Source organism: Felis catus, chromosome A1, assembly GCF_018350175.1.
Source record: "Felis catus isolate Fca126 chromosome A1, F.catus_Fca126_mat1.0, whole genome shotgun sequence".
In the NCBI taxonomy this organism is placed as follows: Eukaryota; Metazoa; Chordata; class Mammalia; order Carnivora; family Felidae; genus Felis; species Felis catus.
This window is the reverse complement of record NC_058368.1, coordinates 171,292,073-171,304,963: the sequence shown is the minus strand read 5'-3', so window position 1 is coordinate 171,304,963 and position 12,891 is coordinate 171,292,073. Positions and strand designations below refer to the sequence as shown.

Below are 12,891 nucleotides of genomic sequence, written 5' to 3'. Positions count from 1 at the left end.
AGATGAGTAGTCAGAGAGCACAAACTGTTTCTAGAAATTAAAAATCTCATGGCAAAATAGAAAAAAAAATGTGGGAGATGAATAACAGGATGAACATTGCTGCAGGCTGAATTAGTATTCTAGACAATAAAATAAAACAAAATCTGGAGAAAAAAATGAAAGAAAAATTAAAACACAATACTTAAAAAAAATTTTTTTTAGTGTCCATTTATTATTGAGAGAGAGAGAGAGCATGAGCATGGGAGGGACAGACACAGAATCCGAAGCAAGCTCCAGGCTCTGAGCTGTCAGCACAGAGTCCGATGTGGGGCTCGAACTCACAAACTGCGAGATCATGACCAGAGCCTAAGTCGGATGCCCCAAAACACAATACTTTTAATCCATGATGCTGAACATCCACTTAATAGTTCTAGAAAAACAGAACATAGGAAATGAAAGAGATGAAAAGGAAATAGAAGAATTTCTCTTGAGCTGAAGTGTTTGAGTCTTCAAACTAATAGTGTCCTTATATAGTTACATTCTAAGGGAATTTCTGGTCTCCAAATTTTAAATTTCCAGAGAGAAAATCAATCAATCAAAAAACCAAACAGATGGCCAAGAAAAGAATAAGAGTCGAATTGTAGTCAGACTTCGAGTTAGCAACACTAGATGCTGAAGAAGTAGTTTAAGGAGGCTTTTTCTGTCTCTGAGCAGATGGAGAACTCCTCCCCACTTTTATGCCCACTTAGAATAATTTTAGTTTTGGCCCTCTATTTCCCCAAACTTACTGATCATCCAATCACCTGTAAACTTTGGAGAAGTGCAGAGCCATAGACCCAATTCCAAGAGATGTGGGTGTATTAGATCCAGGGTGTGGTCTGGGAATCTGTCTTCTAAAAAACTCCTTAGTTTGGAAATGATTGGCTTAGCCCCTAGATGCTAATGACTCAACTCCATTAGCTGTTTGGTCTACGTGGGGCTCTGGTCCATGACATGAGCTCCAATCTAGGACTCATTCCTCCTCATTCTAGACCACAATGCTGACTCAGTGTGTTCTGTCTGAGGCTTTGTGTGTCTCATGTGGCCAGAACTCAGGCCACAAAAATAATGTTCATGGTCTCTACTTTATTTTAGACTAAACATATCCTAGGTGACAAACTAACAAAAGATGTAAAATATTTCTGTAAATCCAACTCAATTAGAAACTGTGACCATTCATTTCTGACCCACCAATCATTTGAAGGCTTGAATTTCACAAATAGGATAAAGAGCTTGGCCAGAGTTTTTCAGTTTAATTGCAGTTATTCCAGTCAGGAAGATTTAATTGGATTAAATTAATTTAAAAAATAAAGATTTGTCAGATAACAGCACAGAATTGTCTTATTCATAGAGAAGCCCCTAGAGTTGCCTTTTAATTCTATCGAATTTGTCATTAAGTGACAATGGCTTATACCGCTCACATTATCAGAAGTCACATTAAGAAGCAGCTTTTAGAATTTGGTACATGATGCAAGCACTGAGCAGTAAGGTCAGACACACAAGAAAATCAACAATCCATAATCTTGTTGGATCAATGCAGTCTGAGCAGACCTTATTCATGCTGCGGATGACTGAATCCATTACTCTGCTTGCGTGTTTAAAGATAGAGAATGCAGATTCTCGCAGAGAGCCCCCAAGAGAAGGTATGCCATTCCTGTGGTTGAATGTCACAGTAAGAGGTGGTGTGAAACTAATTTTTTTTTTTTTAACTGCAAAGAGCTATTGTGAGTGTTAGGAAAGAAAATGTGTGTGGGTGAAAGTGCACTGTAAATTCCAAACACCAATCAGATGGGTCAGATGGGAAGCATTTATATTAGCATTATTTTTATTGTTATTAAAAGCATCAGAGGACTTTTGAAGTCTCTCTTCTTTCCTTCCTGTTTGAACTTATTTTCTTATTACACTCTAATATGATGACATAGATCCATCAAAAACTCTGACTGCATTTTGCTCTGTGGCTCCGTTTCCACCCTCTAACTTCCCTCCAGTGTGCTTCTTTGCTCCCTTCCTCTAAGCTCCTTTTTAAGAGCCTGACTTCCTTCAATGTTAGAAGAGAAGGGGAAAAAGCACAAAAGATGAAACATTTATATAAGTCAATATTATTAGTAACTGTCATCTTTTATAGGTAAACTGAACCTCACAATTATTAGTCTATGTGGGTCTCGTCCAGATGGCAGCATTTCCCCTTAGAGATACAGACAGCCATTCAATTTCTTTGGTACACTTAATGGTTAAATATTTTTCATTTTCATTTTTTAAATCAGAAAACAGGGCTGAAATAAAATTTTTGCTCCAAGGAAATGTCTGTGTTCAGCTAAGCATGTGTTGGAATTTCCCAAAGATTATACTCCTCTTAGGCCCAATAAGTTAGAGGGAAATTTTGATTACAGTGCCTGGTACTTGTGGAGAATGTGATTAAAAACTGATTAAAGGCCTACCAAAAGATGTAGTTGAGATACTGGCTGTAATTTTAGTAGTTAATAAAAATCATGATCTCAGTGTTTCTGAATTTCTTTTGAAACTAAAGAATATATACTTGACCCGAGGAAATAAAAACAAGTAAAAACAGTTTATATAAGAACCTCAAAGACAGTCCTAGTGATCAGTTTCTAACAATCGTGTGTCTAGGGGAGGAGAGGCCCCAGCAATCCTATGTTAACCTTTATGTATTTATGGCCTTTATTTTATATATGTTAAGAGATAATTTGACATATAGTTCTTTTTCCTTTTCTTTAAACTGAAAACACATTGAATGCCGTTGATACACTATGGGAATAGAATACTAATTCTGTTAGGAAAAAGGTGACATTTACTTGGTCTTAATTTAGAGAATAATTTATGTAAATTATTTTTAAAAAGAGCAGAGGATGTCAAGTTTTCCTGATAAATTTCAAGTGAGATCAACACATTCATTGGCCCATCATTCCATATTTATTTCTTTTAAGCTTTCCGATTCTATTTTTATTATTGTTAAGCAAAAACTATTAAAAAATAGTCTGGTCACATCTTACAGGTAATGAGTGGTCACTTTGAACTCAGTCCTGAGAGTTTTGTTATTTGAGACCTTGTATTTGAATAATACCTAGAACTGGCACCTTTACTGATATGCAGCTCACTTTATGCATTTTCATTAATTTATTGGAAGTGGATGTGATGTCCACAGAAATATGTTAGAAGGGGCTTTTGAACTATAGTACCATGTTCTTTTTTGTTCCTCTTCTTGTGTAGAAACAGTTTTGAATACACTGTCACATATAATTATTTATGAGAAAATAGCAAGTTTAGACCATAGTTAAAGAAAAAGAAGTGAAGACTAAAAAATTAAAATAGACTTTGCCACATTTTCAACAAGCCTGGCACTTTTCTTTTTTGTTTCTATTTTTTTATTGTTGGAAAATGTTTGTAGGGGACCTCGAGTGAAACAGACTTAAAGACAGAATCACATTTTAGATGAATGTGGAGTAAATATAGTTCTTTTTTGTACGCCTAAGAAACAAGTCATTTTCTGCCTTGTATTATTATTGTTTTTATCCTATCATATTTTTTGTTGAGATTCCAAATCTTTTGAAAGTTTATATCCCTTACCCAAGGTGCAGCCAAATCCTTGGCATATAAGTGTGTTAATATCAGATAAATGGAGAACAACTCAGTTTTGTACTTCACATCTCTATCACCATGCCTACCATCAGTTTGTAGTCTATTGGAGGAGAAAAGCTTGAGAGCTATAGCACAAGGCAGGATGAAAGAAATACTTTTAGTAACAATACAAGCAAAATGATAGTAAATTCCAAAGTAGGAGTAATAGCATAAATTTGGGGATAGAGGAAGGAAGGGGACTGGGAACCTTCATAAAAGGAAGCCATACTAAGCCTAAATTTGTAAGGATCAGGAGTGTTTCCACAGGCTAAGAAGGTAGAGGAAACTTGTGTTTCCTGCCTAGAGGCTGGATAAAGCACTTCCCGTGTGGGGACTAGAAATCAATCCCATTAACCTGGAGCTTCTCTTCCTGGAGCAGTGGGGCCACATCACCTTTGTTCCTGGGTAGCTGTGAGGAGTTCAGACTTTGTTTTGCACAAGGAGAAGGGGCTAGTGAAAATTTCTGAGCAGAGAAATAATATGCCGTGCAATATACATATATAGGAAAATGGCTCCAGTATTAGCAGATAGGGTGGGTGGAAGCCGGGTTTGGCAGTTGAGATATGTGAGCCTCTGAGGCTGGAGTGGCAGTAAGAAAGGAAAGGAGAGCCAGATATGGGATACATTGTGGGAGCACATGGAGACTAGAAACAATCCTGGTACTGCCCTCATCATAGCTGAGCCTTTCTCTTCCCTGTAGAATGTAGTTGAAATCCCTGACATGACACACGGAAGTCCTCTTCCTTGCACTGCTCCTCTTTCCCCTTTATGGCACAGTGGGCGCTACCTGTCTAGACCTCTCTGTTCTTCATGCTCTTGCATAGCCCTTTGATTCTGAATATTATATTCCCTATGCTAGACGTATCTTTCTCTTCCTTCTAGCTTCTGAAGATCTACTCAATTTTTAAGAACCCAATTCAAATATTATCTCCTTTTTGGATGTTTTCCTACCCATACCTCTCCTGTCCTCCTTCCTGGGGATGCTGGTGGATGTAGTTGCTCTCTACCCTGCCTTCTAGAGCAATAGGCTCATCTGTCTTTTATAAAGCTATTTTAGTAGCATGCCACCATACATCTATCAGAATGGCTAAGAGAAAAAATAGAGAAAATCCCAAATGCTGGTGAGATTGCTGAGAAACTTGGCCATGCATGCGCTGCTTGTGGGAATATAACATGGTATAGTCATTCTGGGACACAGTTTGACAGCTTTTTAAAAAAAAGTCTAGGGGAGCCTGGGTGGCTCAATCTGTTGAGCATGGAACTCTTGATTTCAAAAGCTCAGTCATGGTTCCAAGGTCATGGGATCAAGCCCCATATGCGGCTTCGTGCTGAGCGTGGAGCCTGCTTAACATTCTCTCTCTCCCTCTTCTCTCTGCCCCTTTTCCCTGTTAATGCTGTCTCTCTCTTAAAAATTAAAAAAAAAAAAACAACAACCTGAACACTGAAATACCCTATGATCCAGCATTGTGCTCCTAGGCATTTATCCAAGAGAAATGACAGTGTATACTCACACAAGAACCTGTACATGAATGTTTATTGCAGCATTATTTGGAATAGCCAAAAATTGGAATAAGCCCAGATATCCTTCAGCAAGTGAATGGTTAAACACACCATGGTAAATACACACTGTGGACTACTACTCAGAACAAACTACTGATACATGCAATAATTTGGATGAATCTTTCAGGTATTGTGCTCAGAGGGAAAAAAGTCAGTACTTAAAGATTACATATTGTATGATTCTATTTGTGTAACGCTTTTGAAATGACAAAATTTTAAAAATGGAAGATAGATTAGTGGCTGCCAGAGGTTAGGGATAGAGGAGGGGGTGGGAGAGAGGTGGGTAGAGTTATAAAGGGGCAGTACAAGTCTTGTAGTATGGAATTGTTCAGTATCTTAACTGTCGTTGTAGATACAGGAACCTACATGATCGATACAATTGTGTAGAACTAACACACACACACACACACACACACACACACACACACACACACACGTGAGTACAAGTAAAACTGGTGAAATCTGAATAAGATGGGAGGATTGTATCAATGTAAATATGCCAGTTTGATACACAGCAAAACCTTGGATTGTGAGTAACTAGTTCTGCGAGTGTTCTGCAAGACAATCAAATATTTTTAATAAATTTTAACTTGATAAATGAGCGATGTCCTGTCATATGAGTGGTACATGATACTGAACATCACACGATCACAACTGAGCCAATGGTTCTTGAAATTGACTTTGATATACAAGTGCTTTGGATTACAAGCATGTTTCTGGAGAATGTTTGCATACTTTACTGTACTATAGTTTTGCAAAGTGTTACCACCGGAGGAAATGAGACAAAGTATAGAAGAGGTCTCTCTGTATTATGTCTTACAACTATATGTGAATTTATAATGGTCTCAATGAAATTAAAAACAAACAAACAAACAAATAAAAACCTGCCCTGATTATGTAAAACTGAAAATTGGTTACATAGCCTTGTACCTGAGGGCAAATACAGTGACATATATCTTTGCACTCCTAACCCCTAGTAGGTTGACAGACACATGATAGGTGCACAATACATAATTGCTAAGGTGACACTTTTAATTAAGAGACATGAATACAAGGTACAAATTTGAGTTAAGGTAGATAAGATCTCTCTCTCTCTCTCTCTGACTTTCTCACTCTTTTTTCTTGAAGTGTTGAATTTGAAATTTGAGTGGGATATCCAAATTAGAGGTATCTAGCAGTGTTTCTATTCTCTCTAGCATTCTAGCTGAACAACAAATGTTCTAGATGTGACTCTATGGTTCAAGGCTGTATGTATGTAGCTCAGTACATTTCGTGAAAAGGACTTGATAAAGCTTTCATAGTCCATTTTTCTCTAATACTGGATATTCTACCTGACCAACTGAAATTCAAACAAAATTATCACATTCTGAATTGTCTTCTCATTTTATGGATGGAACCTATATATTGATTTTGATCCTCAGTTTAAATTCTTAACTCTTCACCAAAGGGATTATTAGACGTTTTCCCTTAAATCTAAGGTGTCAGGTATAGTTTTTAATTAAAGATCAATTAAAAATGGGCAAAATAATATTTGACATGAAATCAAAACATTAGTCAATGGTCAAATATAAATTCAGTTATATGTATTATTGTTATATATCCCTTTTAATATTGCTTTGTAGGAAACTGTTGTCTGTAAAACTAGGGTACAGGTTTTAGTATCACAGATTCTAGAAAGGAGCTTTAGTAATCATTTAGTTCTGTGATCATAACAATCTTAACAATCTTGATTGTCTTCTCGAGAATCTCTAGGCATTTATATTACATATGCTCCTTCAGCCAGTTCTTGAGTTTTATCACCTAGTTGTTCACAGTTATTTCTTTTTTTTTCTTTTCTCAGAAAATTTTTTAAATTTCATTTTTAAATTTATACCCAAATTAGTTAGCAATAATGATTTCAGGAGTAGATTCCTTAATGTCCCTTACCCATTTAGCCCATCCCCCCTCCCACAACCCCTCCAGTAACCCTCTGTTTGTTCTCCATATTTAAGAGTCTCTTATGCTTTGTCCCCCTCCTGTTTTTTTTATTATTTTTGCTTCCCTTCCCTTATGTTCATCTGTTCTGTGTCTTAAAGTCCTCATATGAGTGAATTCATATGATATTTGTCTTTCTCTGACTAATTTTGCTTAGCATAATACCCTCTACTTCCATCCACGTAGTTGCAAATAGCAAGATTTCATTCTTTTGGATTGCTGAGTAATACTCCATTATATATATATATATATATATATATATATATATATATACACACACACACACATATATATATATATATGTGTATATATATATATGTGTGTGTGTATATATATATATATATATATATATATATATATATACCACTTCTTCTTTATCCATTCATCCATCAGTGGACATTTGGGCTCTTTCCATACTTTGGCTATTGTTAATAGTGCTGCTATAAACATTGGGGTGCATGTGCCCCTTCGAACAACATACCTGTACCCCTAAATACCTAGTAGTGCAATTGCTGGGTCGTAAGGTAGTTCTATTTTTAATTTTTTGAGGAACCTCCATACTGTTTTCCAGAGTGGCTGCACAAGCTTGCATTCCCACCAGCAGTGCAAAAGAGATCTTCTTTCCCCACATCCTTGCCAACATCTGTTGTTGCCTGAGTTGTTCATGTTAGCCATTCTGACAGGTGTGAGGTGGTATCTCACTGTGGTTTTGATTTGCATTTCCCTGATGATGAGTGAAGAATGTTGAGCATATTTTCATGTGTCGATTGGCCATCTGGATGTCTTCTTTGGAGAAGTGTCTATTCATGTCTTTTGCCCATTTCTTCACTGTATTATTTGTTTTTTGGGTGTTGAGTCTGAGCAGTTCTTTATAGATTTTGGATAATAACCCTTTATCTGATATGTCATTTGCAAATATCTTCTCCCATTCTGCCGGTTGCCTTTTAGTTTTGCTGGTTGTTTCCTTCACTGTGCAGAAGCTTTTTATTTTGATGAGGTCCCAGTAGTTCATTTTTGCTTTTGGTTCCTTTGCCTCTGGAAACGTGTTGAGTAAGAAGTTGCTGTGGCCAAGATCAAAGAGGTTTTTGCCTGCTTTCTCCTCGAGGATTTGGATGGCTTCCTGTATTACATTGAAGTCTTTCATCCACTTTGAGTTTATTTTTGTGTATGGTGTAAGAAAGTGGTCCAGGTTCAATCTTCTGCATGTTGCTGTCCAGTTTTCCCAGCACCACTTGCTGAAGAGACTATCTTCATTCCATTGGATATTCTTTCCTGCTTTGTCAAAGATTAGTTGGCCATACGTTTGTGGGTCCATTTCTGGGTTCTCTATTCTGTTCCATTGATCTGAGTGTCTGTTCTTGTGCCAGTATCATACTGTCTTGATGATTACAGCTTTGTGGTATAGCTTGAAGTACGGGATTGCGATATCTCCTGCTTTGGTTTTCTTTTTCAAGATTGCTTTGGCTATTTGGGATCTTTTCTGGTTCCGTACAAATTTTAGGATTATTTGTTCTAGCTCTGTGAAGAAGGCTGGTGTTATTTTGATAGGGATTGCATTGAATATGGAGGTTGCTTTGGGTAGTACTGACATTTTAACAATATTTGTTCTTCCTATCCAGGAGAATGGAATATTTTTCCATTTTTTTTGTGTGTGTCTTCTTCAATTTCTTTCATAAGCTTTCTATAGTTTTCAGTGTATAGATTTGTTACCTCTTTGGTTAGATTTATTCCTAGGTATTTTATGTTTTTTGGTGCAATTGTAAATGAGATCGATTCCTTGATATCTCTTTCTGTTGCTTCATTGTTGGTGTATAGGAATGCAACTGATTTCTGTGCATTGATTTTATATCCTGAAACTTAGCTGAATTCATGAATCAGTTCTAGCAGTTTTTTGGTGGAATCTTTTGGGTTTTCCATAGAGAGTATCATGTCATCTGCAAAGAGTGAAAGTTTGACCTCCTCCTGGCCAATTTGGATGCCTTTTGTGTGTGTGTGTTTTCTGATTGCAGAGGCTAAGACTTCCAATACTATGTTGAATAACAGTGGTGAGAGTGGACATCCCTGTCTTGTTCCTGACCTTAGGGGGAAAGCTCTCAGCTTTTCCACAGGAGTTCTTTCTTATGTCCAAATGAAATGGCTTCTATTGGCAAAGACTATGTTGTATTCATTTTTGTGCTTCTGCAATCTCTTGTGTTAGGCAACAATGCAGTACCCATATTATGTGTTTATTGACTGAATCAATGGCTAAATGAATGCTTTATTTTTATCCCATTTTCTCATGTCTCTTAAGGAAAAGAAAAGCAGACCCCCCCCCATTATGATCAAGTCAGCCCTTAGTCTTCTCTTCTGCAAGTTAAATAACTGGAATTAATTTAACCTTTTCTCATAGAGCCTAATTTCCTTTCCTAATTAATCATCCTTACCATTCTTCTTTGAATCCACTTTAGCCTTTACACATCCTTTAAAAATTTATCACCAGTTGGACCCTCCATTACAATAAGGGCCTCATTAATTTAAAATATATTAGCTTCATTACTTTGTGGCTTATGTCCATTATTTGTAACCCAGTTTTTCTTGGGCCACACAACCCTATGACTATTTCTGCCACACTGTAGGGTTTTGATAAATATTTGTGGAGTGACTGAATTTGGTCATGTTAATATTTGGTCTTGTTATATGCCTTTCTCCTTGAGAAAAGGTTACCAAGCTATGTTCTTATCTGGCCCAATATCTTACAGATGTAATGAAGACATCTCTTTTCTGCTTTTATTCAAAGGGCAAAGGAAACATCCTATTGACAGCCACAAGCTTTCATAATTGCATCCCCGTGACAATGAACACATTTCTACCAGGTCAAGCTTGCCTACCTGATCCTGTCTTCTCAATATCTTCTTTGAACAACTTCATGTGGTTGAATTCCTGGTAAGCCCATTATACCAAGCCTGTGGGTGTGATCAAGCACATTTGAATTCTAGTGGTGAATGCTGTGCTTACTCTGACACCTTTGTCCCATAATAATGTCATATTACCTTTTTTTAAAAACATAGATATTATTTAGATATTTAGATTTTTAAATTTAGTGAAAAGCAGGAACTGTGTTTCACTTACCTTGTGACTTATACAAATGACTTGGCCATAGTAGGCACTCAAGTATTTGTTAAACTAAAGGCTCAGTGAGTGAATGCCTTTTTTTAAGCTTACATTAGTTCAGTGAGGGTGGTGTATTTAGTTTTACTAAAATAGCAAACAATAAATATTTGCCAATTTATTGAAGCTGCTATTCTTATGCCTTTGATACAGGAAATTTGGCAAATGTTATTATTTTAGCATTCTTGGATTCTATTTAATTCACAGTCTGTTATTATACCAAATAGATGTTGGTACTTTCCCAGTGTTTCCTAAACTGGGAGCTGACCCATAGGGAGATCATGGGCTGTTGTCAGGAAGTCACAGAGACAGCATCTCCAGTCCCCTGAATAGCTGCTTGGAGAAGAGGCAGTGAACTGTGGGTGACCCAGCGTTCTCCACCTACTGCCTCCCCTCGGGCACTTCCTTTCAGATTTGTTGTGATACTGAGAGGGAGACCAGAGCTACTGCAGGATCTGTAAGATGACAAGTAAACTTACATTTTTGGGGACAGTTGATATGAGTCATGGAAAACCCAGGGGAGTCCACAGGATGAAAAAGTTTATGAAATCCTGGGGTGACCTCAGGCTGATGCTAATTGAATTCCCTTGACAAAGGATCTTAAATGATGTAGAGCAGTTACTGTTTTTAAATGAGTGCAGGGAAAACAGTTTTCCCAGGGTGTTTCATTGGAGACCAAAAGGTCACTCAGATTCTGCGGTTACAGTCATGTGCAAATCAGTCTTTGGATTAAGTTAGGACTTAATCCAAGGGATCTGGAATTAGAAGACTTGGGTTTGGCTTGGTAATTGTATTGTTCGTATTAGCTGAAAACAGTGTGATTTCATTTTAGCATCAAGGCTTAAAATATGTCAAGCAAAACATTTGAATTTCTATTATCTTTAGCAGAAGTTCAAAATAGTCTATACATCTACAGTCTATTAACGATTGGCAGCAGACTTGATTTATGTTTGTTGCACACCAGAGTGCAGACTTTTACCTTTCTCTGTGTTTTACACACCTCACAGAACAACCTCACTCAGACTTATGATGTCTCCCATCCCTGTAGATAGGGTTTTCTCAGGACATACATAGTTCATGTCCGTTTTCTGCGGAAATTGTTAGTAGCTCCCTGCCTATCATTCTCAAAAATGTCCTATAAAGAACTCGTTTTTGAATTCTAGACTGATGGGTCTTCTTGGACACCTCAACCTTGATATGACATCGACATTCTACCCTCTGTATGCCAATACTGAACTAAATATATCCTTGGAACTCCTTGCTTTCCTATATTCCTTGTTTCCCTTGTCACTCCCCAGCTCCTGTGATCTCCATATGCATGTTCCTCCCCCATTGAAATCCCTGACTCTCTACTCTCATTGGAATTGTTGCCCAGAAACTTTCTGGGTACTTTTTCTCTTTCATTGAGGATTCTGGGTGGATTCTTGCTCACAATCTCTTCCCCTCCTAGTCCCACTATCTATCTGAATTACTTCAGTGTTCATTACATGACTGTGGCATGTAACACCATTGGTTGCCCAAAAGCCATCAGCTGTTAGGTTTTCATCCCAGACAAAGGAAATCTGCTTTTGTTTATGTCGGAATGTGCTTAGCTCCAGGAAGAACATAAATGGTGATATTTTCTAATTTGCTGGTTACTCTGTGGGTAATTCTAATGTGCAACCAGGCATAACAGTCATGGCTCCAAACACATCACAGTAATCTCAGTTCCCTTTGTAATGGTCCAAGGCTGCTCACACAACCCAGTTAGGGAATTTCTACAAAAGTTTTCTGGGAAAGTTTTGCTTTTATTATAAAGAAAAGAATTTTATAAGAAAAAGTCTTTTTGCCCTTTACTTTCCTTCTTTTTTGGATGCTCTCCGATGATGATGCTTTTAGCTGTTGTAGCCATCTGGAAACTCTAAAGTGGTAAGTCAACCTGCTGAGGATAGCAGGATAGACAAGGGTAAAGATCCTGGGTCTCTGATGCTACTGTTTAATCTATAAACCTAGAATCTGGCTAACTCTGGAATTTAGGTTAGGATAGTGTAAATATTATTATGTTAAAATCACTCTGTCAGGTCTGACATATTTGCTAAAAGCATACTTATGATAGATTTAACCTCCTTAGAGGCCAAAACTGGAGGTCAAAGAACTTTTTCTGTAAAAGACCAGATGACAAATATTTTAGGTTTTGTGAGCCATATAGCATCTGTTGCAATTACTCAATGTTGCCATTGTAACACAAATGCAGGCAGAGACAATACATAAACAAATGAGTGTGGCTGTGTTCCAATAAATTGCTATTTACACAAATAAGCAATCAACCAGATTTGACCCGTGGGCTATAGTTTGGGGACCCCTGTCCTAAATCTTCATTAAGAAGTGAAGGAATCAGCTTCTAGAGGGCTAACTACATCTTTTGGTATTTTTTGGGTAAGATAAGATTAGCATCCTCTTCTAGGGCAGTGTAGGAAATTACTGAAGAATTGGGAATTGAGTACAGGGAATGCAAACAGACATGGATTACCTGGACTCAAAGGTAAGAGAAAGGACTATGGGGAGACAAGAACCTTA

General features: G+C 37.3%; 1 long non-coding RNA gene across 1 annotated transcript in view; it reads left to right on the top strand.

Annotated features, from left to right (window-relative positions):
* The window catches only part of LOC109502629, a 306,029-nt gene that overhangs the window by 131,961 nt on the left and 161,177 nt on the right, over window positions 1-12,891 (top strand). The window contains exon 8 of the long non-coding RNA XR_002161354.3: window positions 9,965-10,110. This is a non-coding gene — a long non-coding RNA (uncharacterized LOC109502629). The remainder of the gene's footprint in view (window positions 1-9,964; window positions 10,111-12,891) is intronic.